Source organism: Rutidosis leptorrhynchoides, chromosome 2 (assembly GCF_046630445.1).
Source record: "Rutidosis leptorrhynchoides isolate AG116_Rl617_1_P2 chromosome 2, CSIRO_AGI_Rlap_v1, whole genome shotgun sequence".
Taxonomy (NCBI): Eukaryota; Viridiplantae; Streptophyta; class Magnoliopsida; order Asterales; family Asteraceae; genus Rutidosis; species Rutidosis leptorrhynchoides.
Window position 1 is genome coordinate 471,434,297 of NC_092334.1, and position 20,927 is coordinate 471,455,223.

The 20,927-nt window shown below is 36.5% G+C and overlaps 1 pseudogene; it reads right to left on the reverse strand.

Moving 5' to 3' along the window:
* Nucleotides 1–20,927, reverse strand: part of LOC139892582 (ubiquitin-conjugating enzyme E2 27-like) — a 32,530-nt pseudogene that overhangs the window by 10,827 nt on the left and 776 nt on the right.

The window sequence follows — 20,927 nt, forward strand, 5'->3', positions numbered from 1 at the left end:
GATAATCTCTAAAACTTTAGAGATTACCTAATCACCACAGAATGTTTCTCCGATGAAGTTATGAATCAATACTTCATCGTTTGTTGTTGTTGGTACTCCTTGGTATCTTTGGTGCGTGTGACGTTGATATCCGATATACAGATTGGGATATTGAGGTGTGTGATGCGGATGTGATTGTTGGTGGTGGTAATGATCCTGTTGATGTTAATAATGGTGGTTGATGTTGATGTCGGTGATGCTGCTGGTGCTTTTAGTATTGAGACTTGCGATGTGGATGTTACTGGCGGTACTGGTTACGCTGCTGGTGCTGCTGATGGTGTTTGTAACCTTCGCACCGTATTCTCCAAAGCCACTACCCGAGCGCGAAGCTCGTTAACTTCTTCTATTACACCGGGGTGATCGTCGGTTCGGACGAGCGGATAAATATAATCAAGAATTTGGTGTAGTATATAATCGTGACGAGATACTCTGGAGATGAGAGAGAAAATGGTTTCTCGAACAGGTTCGCCGGTAAGTGCTTCAGGTTCATTGTCAATAGGGCAATTTGGTGGATGGAAAGGATCACCTTCTTCTTGTCTCCAATAATTGAGGAGGCTACGAACCCATCCCCATTTCATCCAGAATAGGTGATGACTGATTGGTTGATCTATTCCGGTCATACTGCTTTCGGAGCTGGAATGAGACTCCATATCGGAATAGCTGTCGTAATCTGAGGAATTCGAACTGGTTGAGGGATCCATCTCGTATGATCAAGGGAATGAATTTTTGATATGAAATAGATTATAGGAGTTAGATTTGATATCTTTCTATACATAATTTACATATGTATATATAATACCAAAATCCCATAAATTACGGAGAATCTTTGAAAAATGTCAGTCAAAGTTCACAGTATCAGATATGCTAAGATAAGAATTCGTCTATACACTATTATGCAATAAATGCAGGAAAGCGCGTCTAGACTTAAAAATGATAAGCAGGTAATTTTCGACACGAAATGATAAGCAAAACTTTTGACATGCAGACACGGTCGAAGTCCAGACTCACTAATGTATCCTAACGACTTATCAGTTAGACACACTAATGCAGACCTGGTTCGCTAAGACCACCGCTCTGATACCAACTGAAAGGACCCGTTCATATACATTATAAACGATTCACAATAGTTGATTACATTGCGAGGTATTTGACCTCTATATGATACATTTTACAAACATTGCATTCGTTTTTAAAAGACAATCTTTCTTTACATCGAAAATTGACATGTATGCATACCATTTCATAATATCCAAACTATAAATGACCTAATCTGTCATTTACTTAATAATAATCTTTAATGAACTTCAACGACTCGAATGCAACGTCTTTTGAAATATGTCATGAATGACTCCAAGTAATATCTTTAAAATGAGCTAATGCACAGCGGAAGATCTCTTTCAAACCTGAGAATAAACATGCTTTCAAGTGTCAACCAAAAGGTTGGTGAGTTCATTAGTTTATCATAATCATTTATTTCCATCATTTTAATAGACCACAAGAATTTCATTTCCAGTTCTCATAAATATACGTCCCATGCATAGAGACAAAAATAATCATTCAAATGGTGAACACCTGGTAACCGACATTAACAATATGCATATAAGAATATCCCCTATCATTCCGGGATCCTCCTTCGGACATGATATAAATTTCGAAGTACTAAAGCATCCGGTACTTTGGATGGGGTTTGTTAGGCCCAATAGATCTATCTTTAGGATTCGCGTCAATTAGGGTGTCTGTTCCCTAATTCTTAGATTACCAGACTTTAATAAAAAGGGGAATATTCGATTTTGATAATTCAACCATAGAATGCAGTTTCAATTACTTGTGTCTATTTTGTCAAACATTTATAAAAGCGCATGTATTCTCAGTCCCAAAAATATAAAGGGTAAAAAGACAAATGAAACTCACGCATATAAATATTGTAAAACAGTTAATAAAGCATTTGCATGTATTCTCAGCCCAAAAATGTAAAGAGTAAAAGGGATTCAAATGAACTCACCATACTGTATTTTGTAGTAAAAATACATATAACATCATTGAACAAGTGTAAGGTTGGCCTTGGATTCACGAACCTAAATTATTTATATATAATTATGTATTTGTCAATATTTGTCTAATACATTAAGTTAAGTCATAGTGTACCACAATCCTAATGCTCGAGTCTAGTATGCAAAGGTCGACAAAAATTAGTTTAACTCCAAATGATTTCAAAACTTTATAAATGTTTTATTATATAATTTAAATATCGTCGTTTTATATTTTTAAAATATTTTTTTTTTAAAGATTTAATAAAGTAAATAATATAATTCGTTTATAAATAAAATTTTATATTAAAATATACTTTTATATATCTTAAGTAATAAAACTTATAAAGTTCATTTAATATCATAAAAATACTGCGATAGATTCTATTAAGGTAGTTATATAATTTGTATTACATTTCTAGTTAATAATATAGTATTGATAATAATAATAAGTAACAGTCGTGTTATTTTGGAATAATAACAATTTGATAAAAATTAAGACAACGATATTAACGACGATAATAATCATTTTTACGAAATTTTAATTGACTATAACTTTTAATCCGTCCATCAAATCTATTTGGCATCTAAAGGAAAAGTTCTTAATTTTTTTCTAGCTTTTTAAGGACATGCAAATCTTATATCTTCCTTCAACTATAATATAACAACCTTTAAGATTCGGCATAACCTATCTAAGGGCACTATCAAATTTACAAGCATGCATAATCCTATTTTCTCGAGCACTAGTCAGGGATACACTATTAGTATGTAAAAATTAAATTAGGAGTACTCACGTATCAATATTGAGGTTCAATATTGTAGGAAAGGTACGTAGACGCAATGGAGGTGACAAACACTAGTTTAACCTCACAAGCATACCCATGAACAATACCCATCACCTCCATAACCATAACTCATAATTTCCTTAGCTCTATCCCGCTCATAAAACCCGTTTTGAAATAACTCGCCCATGACCTCGTCGTAGTATTTTATGTATAATAATACTAATAATAATAATAATAATAACACTAACAATAATAATAATAAATATAATTATAGAGAGAGTGTGAGAGATAGATAGTTAGAAAACAATTATGATCGATCCTATATATATAGATTTATAAATAATATAATAATATAATATAATATTAATAAAAATTAAAAACATGTTGCATAGTGAGCCGCCACCAAAATATGTCGGCACAAGATTACACGTTTCGTGTAGATAGGTACACGATTCGTGTATGGTGTCTTCATGAAAGTTGTAGATTTTTGAGTTACGGTCGTTTGGACACCGGAATCACCCTTTTTCGAGTCAGTATGATTTAGTTATGATTTTTCTCGTGCAAGTGCGCAGGTTTAGTGATTTCCAACATTTTAACTTTCAATCTTGTGATGAAATGTTGTAGTCTTTTGGTGCTCATTAGAAATCTTTATTTTATATTTATTTTTATTTTTATATCATTGAAAATCCATAAAAATATTTTATAATCAAATTCTATTATATCGAAAAAAATGTGTTTGTACTAAATTGAATAAATATAATTTAGTTTTCCAGAATTAGTTATATTCAAAATCATTCTTTAAAAGGTTTCATCTATATCGTAAAACGTCTTCAATATTAAGAAAACTAAATAATTAACCTACCAAGTGACACAAGTCAATCATTGCAAGGTACGCTTTTGATAATTAAACGAGACTCTCCGCTAACCTCTGTCTAATCCTCAATAATAACACTTTTGTTCTTACATGGAATCACTTTACTAAATATTCCGAATACCGTTAAAAGTAAGAGTTTTCTAATTCAAGTGGACCTCATAACAAAGACTCGTAATTATAATTCAATGTACCTGATAAATCAATCACTTGATATTATCTTTTAATCTCATTGATAAACTTACATCGAACAAATACGTTCAAGTAAAGTATTATTCACTAACTACTGTGATAGCATTTCTATGTTCATAAAATAGATCTCGTAGCTTATATTCATATCAACTAATTCGTTCAATGCTTTCAAGTCACATAATAATCTCATAATCTATTTTTGTATCACCAAGCTCTTAAATGTTTTATCAATATTTCTTAGCTTAAAAAAAAATACACATATGTACATACACATACATTTCTATTTACACATTTTTGTTCGTGAATCGTCAGACATGGTCAAAGGGTAATTGATTACATGAATATAGTTTTCAAACTTTTCGAGACTCAACATTACAGATTTTGCTTATCGTGTCGGATACATATAAAGATTAAAGTTTAAATTTGATCGGAAATTTCCGGGTCACTACATTGGGTTGGTTTGTAAATCCATCCTAATTGTATTGTTGTAATTGTGATAATGGAATAGGTATTTTCCATTGGCGAGTTGCGGATTACTTGGAAGCTTTCTTCAAGACTTCAAGGTGAGTGATATTATCCTATGTACATATGTATGTGTAGGATGGGTGCGGGTCGGGTGAAGTGATTCTCGGCTATAGAGCTCACTTCACATGTAGGTGGACGTGATGGACTTTTGTATAAGTCCAATTGGCACGGTTGTGCGTTTTGGTTGACCATCTTTGGCGAAGTACACGCTCGTGTGTACATTATCACACATGATTGTGATTTGGATGTTGTGACCCCGATGTGGTGGATTTTATAATCCCGTGACCGTGGGTTTGAGTTGGAGAAGTGAATCGCGTGTGGTTTCGGATTCACGATGACGCGTGTAGTTTCGGTCATCTTATCGGATGAATCTCGTGTAGTTCGGATTCATGGTGACTCGTGTAGTTCGGTCATCTTGTTGAGGTAGTAATCTCGTGTGGTTTTGGATTACTAAGGCTCGTGTGGTTCGGCCAACCTCGATGTTGTGAAGATAGTAATCTCGTGTGGTTTCGGATCACTAAGGCTCGGGTAGTTCGGCCAATCTTCATTGTGGTATTTTTGGGTTCTCGGTAATGGGTTAAGGTGTTAACCTTGCTCGTTTATATTATTGCTATATTAATGTATTGTTGTGTTGTAGCTAACCCTCCGGGTGTAGCTATTTGGCGATGTTCACTTTGTCGTCGGTGGACTCATATCTGTGTTGTATCTTTAGCTCGTTGCTTAGATCGTACGGTATGCTTAGTGTAGATGCTTTATACTTGGATGCTTCGGTATGCGGTATTTGTTTGTGTGGCGTATTCATTTTATACATATATATGTATGTAGTATATTATCATTCACTAAGCATTAGCTTACCCTCTCGCTGTTGACTCTTTTTATAAATCGCATGTGGATTGGTGGCTCGGGTAAGCGCGAGGACTAGAAGACTTGCGTAGTTGCTTTAGTGACTTGCTTTTGGATTGTTTAGGATTGGGTAGCGTATCCCCAATCGCCATGCTCGGCTTTATTGTGTATTAAAAGTCTTATGGTCAAAAACGTGTATTTGGCACTTAAGTGGTAATTTGGGTCGATGTGGGCCCCGCTTTGTAAAACTCGTTCATACCTTAGTTATGTGCTAGTTTTATATATATGAATTTATGGTTAAAAGCGTTTTGGCTAAAAATGTCGGGAACTAGTCAAACATTTTCGTTAAATTGACTTCCGGGGACAGCGGGCTGTCCAGGTGGTTTGGCGCGCCGCGCACCCACCTGGCGCGCCGCGCAAATGAACTGCACCAGAAATTTTTTTTTATGTTGTGAAATTTAACGGGAATTGTCGTGGTTTGGTTTGGGTTGTTACAAGTGGTATCAGAGCATGGTCTAAGGGATTTAGGTGACTTGAGATAGGTGCCTAGACTTAGACTTTTGTGTGTGCTTAATTTGTTGCGGACTTGTAGGATTACGGGTCGGAATGAGTTTGGTTAGTGCCTTGGCTATAGGTTGACTAACGTTTATATTAGTAATGCGGATATTATTAATATGTTGTTGTGTTGTGATAATAATTCTCGCGTGTGTTTGTACCGCGTAGAATTTTGGTTGTGTTTGTTTATATCATCGAGCGAGGCGGTCGTTGTACTAACAAGTCGATGCGGCGTGTGTGCGTAATAAGAACTTGCAGACCTTATTACGGGTACAAATCGTGTCTAACGAGTGATGTACGACGAGTGCTTAGCAAGATGGGTCGGGGTTGTGCGTGTTTACTTATACGTTCGTGATCTAATCGTTTTGGATTCCTTAGAATGGCGACGGGAAGTGGGATCGATACGAACGACGCGGAGTTTAACGCTAGAGTTGCGGCCGCCGTTGCGGAGCAAATGCGTGGGTTGGAAGAAAGAATGGAAAGGAAGTATTCCGAACTTCAAAGTAGTAGTGAAATGGAGCGTTATCTTAAAAGCTTCATGAGGACTAAACCCCCGATGTACGACGGAAAACCGGATCCTTCGGTAAGCACAACTTGGATTTCGGATGTCGAAGGGTGTTTTCGTACTATTGATTGCCCTCCCGAGAGGAAGACGAGACTCGCTACGAGTTTGTTGCGTGGTAGGGCAAGGGATTGGTTGGATGGTAAGATTGATCTTGTCAGTGGCGAGACGTTTATGGCCTTATCGTGGGACGAGTTTAAGGAGGAATTCTTTGAGGAGTTCCGGACTTCGGCCGATTTGTGGGAATTGCGTAATGAGTTGCGAAATTTGCGACAAGGATCTATGGAATTGAGTACTCTTAAGGCGACCTTTATGGCAAAGGCTCGTTTTTGTCCGGAGTATTTGGGGAATGATCGTTTGTTGATGGGGGATTTCTATCGGACCTTGAATGATGACTTGAAAAGTAAAATTAGTCGGGGTCAAGCGAAATTGTTTTCGGAATTATTCGACTTGGCTAGAGGTTTCGAGTCGTATTCACGATCGAAAAAGGGTGAACCTTCAAGTGAGCGAAGGGTCGTTTCGTATGGTGCTCCGAGTAAGAGGGCTAAGGGTCCGAGTGTGAGCACGGGTGGTACGCAAACGGGTATGTCGGATTCTAGTGCGGCTAGATGTTACAATTGTGGCGTGAGGGGTCACAAGTCTTGGGAATGTTCGGTACCAAAGGGTGGTAGTATGGTGTGCTTCAATTGCCAAAAGGAAGGACATCGTAAGTCGGAATGTCCCAAGTTAGCGGGGACGGGTGCGGCAAGGAGACGTTGAGGTACGTTTCGTTTTAATAAATATGTCTTTTGATTATTTATTAAATGCCGTTTGAGTTTGAGTTGTATGCCTTGTTGTGCATGTTATGCTATGGGTGACGTTCCTAATGGAAGTACCCTATGTTGATGTTTGATTGACGGGCGAAGGGCGTTAGACTTGGTGCAACCAAGCATTCCTTAGTACTTGGAGAAATGTTTCTACCAAGCCATGGAAATGGTTTTGGTGTTCGATTGTTAAGAGCGTGTTCGCTTTTGTGTTGAAGTGATGAACCATGAGGTTCGTCGGGTGATTGGAACCTTTGTGATCGAGTGTTTAAAATCTCGATGTGTGTTGGTAAAGGAGTCTTTACGACGCGACATTAGGTGCCTCTTTTATACTTACTAGCGTGGTGTCGACTCCGATTGTGTTGTGGGTACATTGTACTTAGGGTCCCGGGAGAAGCCCTTAGGTACATGAGTGACTAGGTGAAACTTGACAAACTAGAGCAATTGAATAACTTGCGAGGGTATGGTTTGTGTAATCGTGGTACACTTTTGTTTGAAGTGTCTAAGGATTGTTTGAAATCCTTCGTGTGCTCAAGGTTGGAGCAAGGGGTGGTGATGGGTCGTGTATGCCCAATCGTTGGTAAAGTCTACCTTTGGTAGCATTGTACGGTTGTACGAATTGTGATATAGGAACGTGGTTCCAAGTGGGGGAGTCGCACTCCCGCATGAGGAAGTTGTAGTGTGATATTTCGGATGATGTTTTTGGTAGATCCGGAAATTTTGTCGAGACCTAGTTTTGGTCGATTTGTGGTAAAGTACGATTTCAGATAAATTGTACTTATGGTTTGGATTGGAATTACCACTGAGGTGGTAATGTGGTAAATCTCGTTGAGAGATAATGGACGTGTTTGGTGAGCAAGGTGAAATCCTTCGGTTAAGGGAGGTGTGTGTCGGATTCTCTTTTGGAGAATTATTGTTCGATACCTATGTTTGATATAGGTGGTTTTTGCTCGATAATGGATGGTTAGTGGTCCGCTAGGGTTCACTATAGTGTAGCAGATCGCGATGTTGCACTACTCATTGTTTGAGGCCGAAAAGTGCGTATGCGATCGATGAAGCATGACTTTCGGGGTCCGCTGACTTCATCGTGGTATTGATGATTGATGAAGCATGACTTTCGGAGTCCGCTGACTTCATCAAGAGATTGTTGATTAATGAAGCATGATCTTTAGGGTCCGCTGACTTCAGTATGGTATGGTTGATTGATGGAGCATGATCTTTAGGGTCCGCTGACTTCATCATGAGCGTGGTGTTATATCGGTGAAGCATGATCTTCGGGTCCGCTGACTTCATCCGGTGTTGAGATTGGTGAAGCATGATCTTCGGGTCCGCTGACTTCATCATGGTAGTGGATCGCGTGTGGTTTCGGATTCACGATGACGCGTGTGGTTTCGGTCATCATATTGTGGAAGTGGATCGCGTGTGGTTTCGGATTCACAATTGACTCGTGTAGTTCGGTCATTCCTCCGGGATAGTGACTCTCGTGTAGTTCGGATTCACTATGGCGCGTGTAGTTCGGCCATTCCCTATTGTTGTTGTGGTGAAGGTAGTGAGTCGCGTGTAGTTCGGATTCACTAAGGCGCGTGTGTTTTCGGCCAGCCTTCGTGTTGTGTGATCCGTCGGTTGTTTTATACACCGATGGTGGGGTCGTGAGGACCGTGATGTTTGATCTATTGGTCGTTTTATGCACCAATGGTGGGGTCGTGAGGACCGTGTTGTGTGATCTATTGGCTGTTTGATACACCAATGGTGGGGTCGTAAGGACCATGTTGTGGGAACTATCGGTCGTTTTATACGTCGATGGTGGGGTCGTGAGGACCATGTTGTGTGATTAGTGATGCGATAGCCGTGTTTCGCTCACATGTTGTTACGGATGTGACAATGTTTGATTTCGTATACCTTGGGATTAGCGTTTCCATAGTCGTTTGGGCGCTATCGGTTTCTAACCGTTGGATTGTGTTGTTACGGTAGTTGCGTATGGGTCGTATTGCGCACTACAATGGATGTTTAGCGATTGGTATTATCCGTAAGGATTCGTTTGGTTCGGTCTTCATCATTTCGGGTTGTTGACCTTAGGCTGAGACTTGGTTGCCTTTAGCGTTGTACTCGGTAATATTACACTAAGGAATTAATATCTCGGTATGAGATTGGTTGAGTTTTCCCGATGTTAGGGAAGGAGTATGGTGTTAGTGCTCGGATTGTGGTTTTGATAAATCGCGGGTGATGATTTAGTTGTTGAAGGCGATTCGTTGGGAAGAATTTCCTGGGAAAGTCGGATTGGAACTTATGTTGAGGACCGTTGAGTGGGGTCCATTTGGTCAAGTGACAGGGATCACGAGGACGTGATCGAGTTTAAGTGGGGGAGAGTTGTAAGACTCGAATAATTATCTTGCTTGCTTGTGTATTAAGACATTCGAGAATGGGCTTCGTGGATTAATTATATGGAATTAAGATGCAAAGGAATCTGGTTCAGCTATGTCGCGCGCCGCGCGGGGTTGGGGCGCGCCGCGCCGTTTGCTGCTGACAGACCCCTTTTCTTTTAAGTGTTTTAAATGAAGGGCAAATGGGTAATTTCACTTGAGGCCGGATTTGTGAGGCATATTAGCTACTTTGGATCAGTTTTGGATCTCATTCACATCCACTCATCATCTTCACCCATTTTTAGAGAGAGAGTAAGAGTTTAGAGAGAGATTGGAGGTTTTGGTGAGGAAGGAGCTCAAATCGTTCAAAGTCTCGGTTTTTAAAGTTGTTCTCCTCGTTCCTAGCTACGTTGTGGTGGTATTGGTAAGCTCAAACTCCGAATTTCATTTGTTTAATTTGATATTCAATTTAGGGTTTTGAGTTAAGTTGTTGTGTAACCCACTTAGGTGATGAAATGGGTTTATGGTGACTAGTTATTCTTGTCACTTGGCGGGTTTTGGGTTGGTTGGCGGTTTGGCCTTGATTAGGCTTTGGTTATGAGTTTAATCACTTGGACTAGTGATTATGGAAGTATTGGAACCCATTTAGGGTAATTTGGTTGACTAATTGTGACTTTGGGTCAAATTAGGGTTTGGTGGTAATTATGACCCGATTGGCGAATTAATGAGGTTTATAAACTTAAAATGGATTAAGTTGAAGTATATGACCGAGTTAAATGTGTTTTGGTGTCAAACTTGTAGAGAATGAGATTTTGACCTTTATGGGTCAAAATTAGGGTTTAAGTGTCTAAATGGGTATGACACGTGTTTGACACTTGAGTTCGGGTTTAATTGGCTTATTAGGACCATTCTCACTTGTGTTAGTGACTATTGGTTAGTTCGGGCACGGTTTGTGCTTGGAAGTGCAATTGGGTCGAAATTGCACTAAGTGTCGAATTGGGTTGGTTTGTAAATCCATCCTAATTGTATTGTTGTAATTGTGATAATGGAATAGGTATTTTCCATTGGCGAGTTGCGGATTACTTGGAAGCTTTTTTCAAGACTTCAAGGTGAGTGATATTATCCTATGTACATATGTATGTGTAGGATGGGTGCGGGTCGGGTGAAGTGATTCTCGGCTATAGAGCTCACTTCACATGTAGGTGGACTTGAAGGACTTTTGTATAAGTCCAATTGGCACGGTTGTGCGTTTTGGTTGACCATCTTTGGCGAAGTACACGTTCGTGTGTACATTATCACACATGATTGTGATTTGGATGTTGTGACCCCGATGTGGTGGATTTTATAATCCCGTGACCGTGGGTTTGAGTTGGAGAAGTGAATCGCGTGTGGTTTCGGATTCACGATGACGCGTGTAGTTTCGGTCATCTTATCGGATGAATCTCGTGTAGTTCGGATTCATGGTGACTCGTGTAGTTCGGTCATCTTGTTGAGGTAGTAATCTCGTGTGGTTTTGGATTACTAAGGCTCGTGTGGTTCGGCCAACCTCGATGTTGTGAAGATAGTAATCTCGTGTGGTTTCGGATCACTAAGGCTCGGGTAGTTCGGCCAATCTTCATTGTGGTATTTTTGGGTTCTCGGTAATGGGTTAAGGTGTTAACCTTGCTCGTTTATATTATTGCTATATTAATGTATTGTTGTGTTGTAGCTAACCCTCCGGGTGTAGCTATTTGGCGATGTTCACTTTGTCGTCGGTGGACTCATATCTGTGTTGTATCTTTAGCTCGTTGCTTAGATCGTACGGTATGCTTAGTGTAGATGCTTTATACTTGGATGCTTCGGTATGCGGTATTTGTTTGTGTGGCGTATTCATTTTATACATATATATGTATGTAGTATATTATCATTCACTAAGCATTAGCTTACCCTCTCGTTGTTGACTCTTTTTATAGATCGCATGTGGATTGGTGGCTCGGGTAAGCGCGAGGACTAGAAGACTTGCGTAGTTGCTTTAGTGACTTGCTTTTGGATTGTTTAGGATTGGGTAGCGTATCCCCAATCGCCATGCTCGGCTTTATTGTGTATTAAAAGTCTTATGGTCAAAAACGTGTATTTGGCACTTAAGTGGTAATTTGGGTCGATGTGGGCCCCGCTTTGTAAAACTCGTTCATACCTTAGTTATGTGCTAGTTTTATATATATGAATTTATGGTTAAAAGCGTTTTGGCTAAAAATGTCGGGAACTAGTCAAACATTTTCGTTAAATTGACTTCCGGGGACAGCGGGCTGTCCAGGTGGTTTGGCGCGCCGCGCACCCACCTGGCGCGCCGCGCAAATGAACTGCACCAGAAATTTTTTTTTATGTTGTGAAATTTAACGGGAATTGTCGTGGTTTGGTTTGGGTTGTTACATTTTAAGATGTGTCTTATTTCCGATTTGTTCCATTTACCAAAAATAATTGTGTCGTCGGCATATTGGAGATGTGACACTTTAACTTTACCATTCCCAACCACGACTCCTTTTATCAACTTTTCTTTGGTCGCCAAGTTAAGTAAATAATTTAACCCTTCACTTGCTAAGATGAATAAAAAAGGGGAAAGCGGGTCCCCTTGTCTTACCCACCTTTTCGGGAAAAACTGTTCGGTCGATGATCCATTTATAAGGATAGAGATTGAAGTTGATCTAAGGCAAGCTTGGATCTGAAACGCCCCATCCTAATCCATCCGGACGAAGTCCATATTGATTATAAACGATTCATAATAGTTGATTACATCGCGAGGTACTTGACCTCTAAATGATACATTTTACAAACATTGCATTCGTTTTAAAAGACAAACTTTCATTTACATCGAAAGTTGACAGGCATGCATACCATTTCATAATATTCAAATTATAAATGACCTAATCTGTCATTTACTTAATAATAATCTCTAATGAACTTCAACGACTCTAATGCAACATCTTTGAAATATATCATGAATGACTCCAAGTAATATCCTTAAAATGAGCTAATGCACAGCGGAAGATTTCTTTCAAACCTGAGAATAAACATGCTTTCAAGTGTCAACCAAAAGGTTGGTGAGTTCATCAGTTTATAGTAATCATTTCATTTTCATCATTTTAATAGACCACAAGATTTTAAATATTATAAAACGTGCAGAAGTTCCATTCCAACTGCACAAAAAAAAAAAATATCTTTCATATGAAGAACACCTAGTGAGGATTCATAATATAATAGTAACCATCTGTGCCGGTCTTTCACCCCACGGCTGAATACATGTGCCTTCAAAATATAGAACCTCTGTGTCGGTCTTTACACCCCACGGCTGAACACATGTTTATAAAATATAGGACAACCGGTGCCAAAATGTCATAAATAATAAACCATCCACCGGCTCGGGAGCTCATACGCTCTAACGGAAACCAGGGGCTAATGCGTGTCATAATAATCAACCCCAATTCCAGATAATTCTTTCATAGAATACAGTTAAGGTACTTGTGTCTATTGCGTCAAACATTTATAAAAGCGCATGTATTCTCAGCCCCAAAAATGTAAAGAGTAAAAAAAGGGAGCAAATGAAACTCACCTAATGTATTTTGTAGTAAAAATACATATGACTATATTGAACAACTGAACAATGCAAGGTTGACCTCGGATTCACGAACCTATATCATTTGTATATATATATATATATATTAAAACATATACTCGAAATCAAATGAATCTATATATTCTTATTAATGATGTGTTTATTATATTTAATAATTTATAAGTTTCATTAATTAATTATATATTTTTATTTTGTACATGATAATATTAATATAGTTAAGTTATGTATTTTAAATATATCTTTATATGTACAATCTTCAATTTTTATACTTATAATCTTAATCATGTCTTTTAACTTTTATTTTCATAATTATAATAGTTTTAATAATAATAATAATAATATAGATATTACTGATAATAATAATAATGATAGTTTTATTGAAAACAGAAAGATAGTTTTAGTAATATTAATCATATTTAAAAATAATAACAATATTAATAATGATAGTTATGTTAATAATAATAATAATGATAATATTTATAATAGTACACATGTTACTAATAATAATAGTAATAATAATAAGATATCAAAATAATACCTTAGAAGTATTAAAAAGAAATAACTGCCCGGGACGAGACTCGAACCCAAGACCTCTAGCTTACACCACAACACTCCGAACGACTGCACTACCAATGCTTTTCTGTTCAATAACCATAACAAAGCTTAATTGTACTTAACCCATAATCTGTTATCCCATTCTCCTTCTACTTCATTGTTTAATTCGGCCCATTCCCATTGACATGGCCCAACAATTAAACTGAGTCCACAAGCCCAATACTACCCTATGTCTTTTTATTCCCCACGGCTCAACAGAAACTAAGCTGGCCCTCAGCCCAATCATACAATGTAATTAATTCGGCCCAATATGCTGCTCCAGTCCAATAGCAGTGTTGATTGTTCTTAGTTAAATAAAAAAAAATGCTGCATGCTAGGATAGAACACAGGACCTGCTGTTTAATAACACGCCTAACTAACCACTGAAGCACTCGTACCTTTTTGAATATATCAAGCCATTTAATGTTTTTAAACAGTAATACCTGATCATCATCTAGTATTATTTTCGTGATCAATATTATCATTGTTCACCCCCATGATCATTCTCAAATCATATCACGATCATTATCTTTCTCTTTATTATTCCATCATCATCATTCTAATTAAATTATCATCATTACTTTTCATATAATCATCCATCATAATCATAATCATAATCATAATCATAATCATAATCATATATCCTATTCATAATCATATATCCTAATACTAACCGTATCCCTCATCATATCATAATCACAATTAATATCATATCAACTATTCAAGTTCTTCTTCATTACCGTAATCCTAAACGTTCACATAACCTTTTCATTCATTAATCGTCATCATTCATCATTATAATCTAACTATCATCATCATAATAACACATCATCACTCTCAATACCGTAATCCCTCAAGAAAAAGAAAAAATAACGTATAAGTGTCAATCCTTTGGGCCCGGTTTCAATTCCCTTTGTCTAAGTTGTTATTACGTTTCCTTATTGCATCATAGTTCTCTCCACTAGCTAATAAAGTAGCAAGTGGGTGATTTCTACTAGGTAAATGTCGGCCCACTGTACCCCACGAAACAAAACAACATCACGCATGCTAATATATCATTATCTAGTCACCACTATTTATATCATATTTATTCATACCATTTGTATCCATTATTATCTTTATTCCCTAATCATCTTCTTATTATTGATATCATTAATGTAATATAAGCATGAAACTAAGCTGCAAGTTGCAGCAGTCTAACGGCAATCAGAAAGGGCCAGAAGTAGTAGGTTTTCGAAAAGAAAATAAATAAATAAAAGTTACAGCAGGATGATGGAGGTTACTGTTTGAGGTGGCGACTTGTGGTGCTGTTCAAGATGGGTTTGGTTCTTGGTTACAGCAGAAATAGCAAAACAAAATAATATGACAGTTCGATGGTGGCATGATTTCAATCAAACAATAACAGAAACCGATAGTAGTTGTGTTTCAAAATAGGTTTTGTTGGAGTGATTGATTCTATGGTTTATCGGTGGTGGTTGTCGTGATGGTTTTGTTGAACGTGGTGTAAGGTGACCGTGGGTTTTGTGATGATCATCGATGGTGGTTTTGAGTAAGTAAAATAGCAGTAATTTGTTTTGATGGTTTACAGAATACTCTTGCAAGTTTGTTCATAGTGAGGGTGGTAATAGGGTGGTGATTTTATGTACACCGTATTTATGTATCTCTATATTTAGGAAGGTGGTAATTGAATCATGAATAAGAAAATAAGTTGGAGATAATTTGTAAGGTGACCATTTCATACATTCTATTTTAACAACTGAATTTGATGGGATTAAATGGAAATTGAATGTTGACAGGAGTTATCAATCAGTGACAGAAAAATAGAAAGAAGAAAGGGAGTGCTAACCACTTTTGGATTAATCCTTGTGGTTAAACAATGATTTGTACGAATTAGATTCTGATCTCTCACAATATTAGACAAAAACAAAATTTTAGAAAGTGATGTGGATATGAAATAGATTTTGTATCTGTTTGTATAGTTTTTCAATTAATAAATATAAATAACAATAATACTTTTAATAATAATAAATATTAATAATAATAAATCATAATAATACTGATAAAGATAATAATAATAATAATAACAAATAATCATTAATAATAGTTAAAACTTGTAATCTTACTACTAAATATGATATGAATAATGATAATAATATTAACAATAATAATAACGATATAACAAAACAATTGTATCAAATTTCATATTTATGTATTTTACCTAATAATAAATTCACTGTTTTTTTATATTAAATATCTATTCTAGTAATGAGGGTAATAATATTATTAGTAAAGATAACAACTTCGATGCATTAAATTTCATATAATATAACTAATACTGATATTAATGAAAGTAATAATATTATTAATGTACAACTGTATTTTAACTTGTTAATAATCTATTATTAATTATGTAATATTTAATAATCATATAATATTATGTAATAACTTTTAGTGATTAATTATTATTTATAGATTATATATATGCATATAATATTTATACATGAAATTATATATATATATATATATATATATATATATATATATATATATATATATATATATATATATATATATATATATATATATATATATATTCACTTTAAATTTCCCTTAATTACTTTGTATCTTATTTTACATATTTGATTTTATTATATTATATTACTTTCAATTATTATTTATATATTTACATTTATTTTTATATATAATTATTTTTATTTACAGCAATGGTTCGTGAATCGTCGGGAATGGTCGAAGGTCAAATGATGTATGATACAATTCAAAGATTTTAAGACTCAACATTACAGATTTTGCTTATCGTGTCGGAAACATATAAAGATTAAAGTTTAAATTTGGTTGGCAGTTCCCGGGTCATCACAGGATCCACTTAATCCATTTATGCCCAAACCCCATAAAACCCTTATTTTAGACAAAAAATCTCAATCTATGCAATCAAAAGCTTTTTCGAAATCTGCTTTAAAAATAAAACTTTTGTGCTTTTTTGCTTTAAGTTCGTCTATTGTTTCCAAAGCAATTAAAACCCCATCGATAATGTATTTGTCACTTAAAAAAGTAGTTTGTTCAGCACCTATTAGCCTCGGGATAATTTTTTTAATTCTATTAGCAAGAATTTTAGAAAGTATTTTGTAGTAACTATTAATGAGACTAATGGGACAGTAATTTGAAAAGTTCAGGGGATCTTTTACCTTGGGGATTAGCGCGATGAAAGAAGCATCGCATCCATTTGAAATAGACTCTGACTCCCAAAACCAATTCAGTGCGCACATGAGATCATCTTTGATAATATCCCAATATTTCGAGTAGAAAAGAATGTTAAACCCACCGGGACCTGGCGCTTTGTTTTTGCCACAACTCTTGATTGCTTCCAGCACTTCTTTTTCGGTGAAATTAGCTTCAAGGTTCCGAGCCATCGATTGTTCAATTGTAAAACCATTCCAGCAATTAAGTTCAAAATTATTTGATTTCGTTTTGGTGTACAACTTCTTGAAAAAAATCATGGGCTTCGCCTTTTATATCAGAAGGATTAGTGGACCACAACCCTTTAACATAGACACCATGGATATTATTCTTTTGTTGTCTTCTACGAAAGAATTTGTTATTTTCGTCGCCCTCGAGTGCCCATTCGTATCTAGCTTTTTGTTTAAGCATTTCTGTTTGATTTTTTTTCTTTTAAAAGTAGCTGCTCTTTGTCATGTACCCATGTATGAAGTTGCTCCTCGGATAGATCATTTACCTCGGCTTTTAGTTCCCAATCGGTTACAAGTTTTGATAATTCTTCAATCTCATTTTTTTAACTTACATTGCGAAGTTGAGAACCATTTCCTTAACTCGAGCTTTGTGTTTTTTAATTTATCATGAAAGATGCAGTCTGGATTCCAACTTGTGACATTCTTTACCCAAATCTTTTTTATTACCTCTCTAGCATCTTTGTGATTTATCCATTCATCAAAGACTTTTTATAGGTTTTGGCCCGAAATCGGTGTTACTATCTTTTAGAACTATTGGACAATGATCCGTATGTTTTTTGTCAAGAACCATGGCGTGTATGTTTGGCCATTCATGAATAAAATTCTCCGAAACCAAAAATCTATCAAGCTTGCTAAAATGTCGACCGTTGTTACTAATACGAGTATAAACACGACCTCCTAACGGCAAATCAAAGAGGTTATTGTCTTTTATGAACTTATTGAACAACTCAGTTCTTCTCTCGATAAATTCAGTGTTTTTTCTTTCTGAAACAAATCTGACTTCATTAAAATCTCCAAGTATAACCCACATTGCATTATCATACTCTAGAATTTCACTAAGATCTTGCCGCATTTGCTTTTTATCTGCGTCATTGTGTGGACCATAAATGTTCACGACAATCAACTCTGTACCTACACCTTTCCAATGTCCTTTTACCGCGATAAAGGATTCACGCTCAACAATATGGTTAGCAATAAACAAATTGGGATCCCAAATCGAAAGTATCCCTCCCGAATTACCCTTGGAATTTTTTACAGCATATACTAATTCATTATTGCCAAAAAAATTTCCAATAAGTTCTTTTGAAAATTGTCTACATTTGGTTTCTTGAATAGAAATAAAACCAGGGTTTTTACGTAAGTATAAGCGTCTGAACCAATTTAATTTATTTTTATCTTCCAGCCCTAGACCTCTAATATTTAGTGAAAGAATCTTCATAAATAACAATTAAAAAGGAAAGAGTCACGAAAGAAAGATACCTGATTACTTAGCTCTCCTGGAGAGCCCCAAAATCTTCCCTATTTCATCGCAATCCATTGATTTTTCAGACAAAGAGTGGCTTCTTCCTACCTTGCTGTTACCGGAGCATTGTTTAGAACTGGTTTTTTTTTTTTTTTTTTTTTTGTAAATTTACGACATGATTTAGAGGAGCCATTCCATCTTCTAATTTTTGACCAGAGGATGTCGGATGATTTTTGTGAGATGCAGTTCCCTTGATTTAATTTACGCTTTTTGCCAGGGTTTTCCTCAAATTGGCTTTTCAAATTAAAACAAAAAAAAGAGTTCACTTCCTGCGTGTTTTCCTTGGAGCAAACAGGCTCCTTTGATGGGCTTCTGGTTTGGGAATGAATTTGTTCAAAACATGGATTGGCTAGGCCCAGGCAATCATCATCCCTTAATTTTAGTTCAGTTGGTGTTGGGCTGTTTGTAGTTGGGCTTTTATTGGGCTGAGAGTTAGCGTGACAGGATTTAATTGCACTAAACTAATTTGTTGAGCTGTTAGCTAAGGCCGTATGACTTTTAGGGTTGTTGGGAATTAAATTGTCTTCTACAATTGTAGCTCCTTCAACGGTATTTTTTCCTTGGTGATTCCCAACATATACGCTTTGTACAGAGAACGAGGCAGGATTTTTTAATTTCGAAGCTTCATCAATGCATTTCTTCTTGGAATTATTTTCATCATTAATTTTGTGGAAGCTATCTGACGTGGAAATCGGAGGAGATTCAGTTACCGGAATCTTTGCAATTGGAGTTGGATTATCATCTTCATCATCGGGTAGTTCTATTACAGGTTCGGTTTGATCTTCTGGGATGCTTCTTGAATCCGATTGTTCATCGCTGTTATCAATTTCTTCCATCTCCATTTCAAGTATGCTGCTTGCTTCTTCCATAATTGTGACATAATGAAGAGCACCTTTAACCCTAATTTGGATTATTGTATTAGGTAGTTCGTGCCCCCATAACTTGACCAGAACACTTCCAAAGACTAGATTACGATTACCGTCGAAGCTGCAATTTTCCAGATCCAGTACAGTGCCGTACGAACCTGCTATTATTTTGAAGTTATTCTCTGTCCAGCAAGAAATGGGAACTCCTCTAATTTTAATCCATGAAAGTCTCGCAATTTGGAAGCATCTTTCATCACAGCATTTGATGTTTTTTAACCATTGTCTCACCATGTGATCTTCGGAATTAATAATGTTGTTTACTGTATCCTCGTTGTCAAAATTTAGGCAGATATCTACACCACCAAGATACTTGATATTGAATTGTGCAAGTCCTTCTGCAGCACATAGAACGGGGAATTGTTCTATTAAGTCGATATCGATGATTTCCCCTATTATAGCGTTTTTTAGTGCCTTCTTGTTTTCTTCGCATTCTTCAATGTCTATAATACGGGGTTTGTTATGAGCAGAGGTCGAAGGATTGGTTTGGACAGGTGATGAATCGTTGGATTTGGCATCACTGATCACATCTTTAAAGTTTCTTTCGTCACGAAAAGCATTACCATGGTAGGGTTTCCTATTATCAATCTTTTTCCAGACTTGTTTCGATGGTTGTGTTGAGTTGTATGTGTAGGCTTGTTTGTGTTTTGACTCATTTTCTTGGTTTACATTGGCTTGCCCCTTTCTATCGTGAGCCTTGTAGGCACGTAACCATTTCGCGTTGAGATAAATGGAGTTAAGTCTTTTCAAGACTGATTCGAGGTCACCCATACCTTCAAATCTAACAAATCCAAACTTGTTTCCATTTTTTAAAAATTTGTAAGGAGGGATATAAATATCAGTAACGGAACCATACCTTTTGAAGAACATCCTGAGGTTATAGTCTTTCCATTCGGGTGGATGATTGAAAAACATGATAGAAATTTGATTTGTAGGAGCATTATGTGAGATAGGGATATTGTTAGGAAAAGTAGCAGATGGGTGATGTTTCTTTGGGGGTGATTTCTGTGCAGCTTGTTTGTTGGGATAGCCATATCTTTTTATAAGATCTCGATTTGCTTCAAGATGGTGATTTGACAGGTTGTTGAGTCTGGAATTTTTGTTCTTCTTTTCGACACGAATCCATTCTCCTTTTTCGATTTCATGATTTTGTGATTGAGGGATGGTTTTGAAAGTGGGATTTGGTCGGAGAAATTGGTTCCGGCGAGGTGTGAAGGGAAAGGTGGGGAGAGAGAAAGAGAACATGGCTTTTGATGCTAATCTTATGTTAATGATATACTCCCTCCGTCCCAGATTAATTGTCCCCAGACAAAAAACACACAGTTTTAGGAAATCTCACTAACTTTATTTCTCCACCAATGAAATATCTTCTCTCTCCATATCCACCAATGAAATATCTCCTTTCATTTCTATTTATGGAAGTAAACAATTAATTTGAGACATCCCAAAA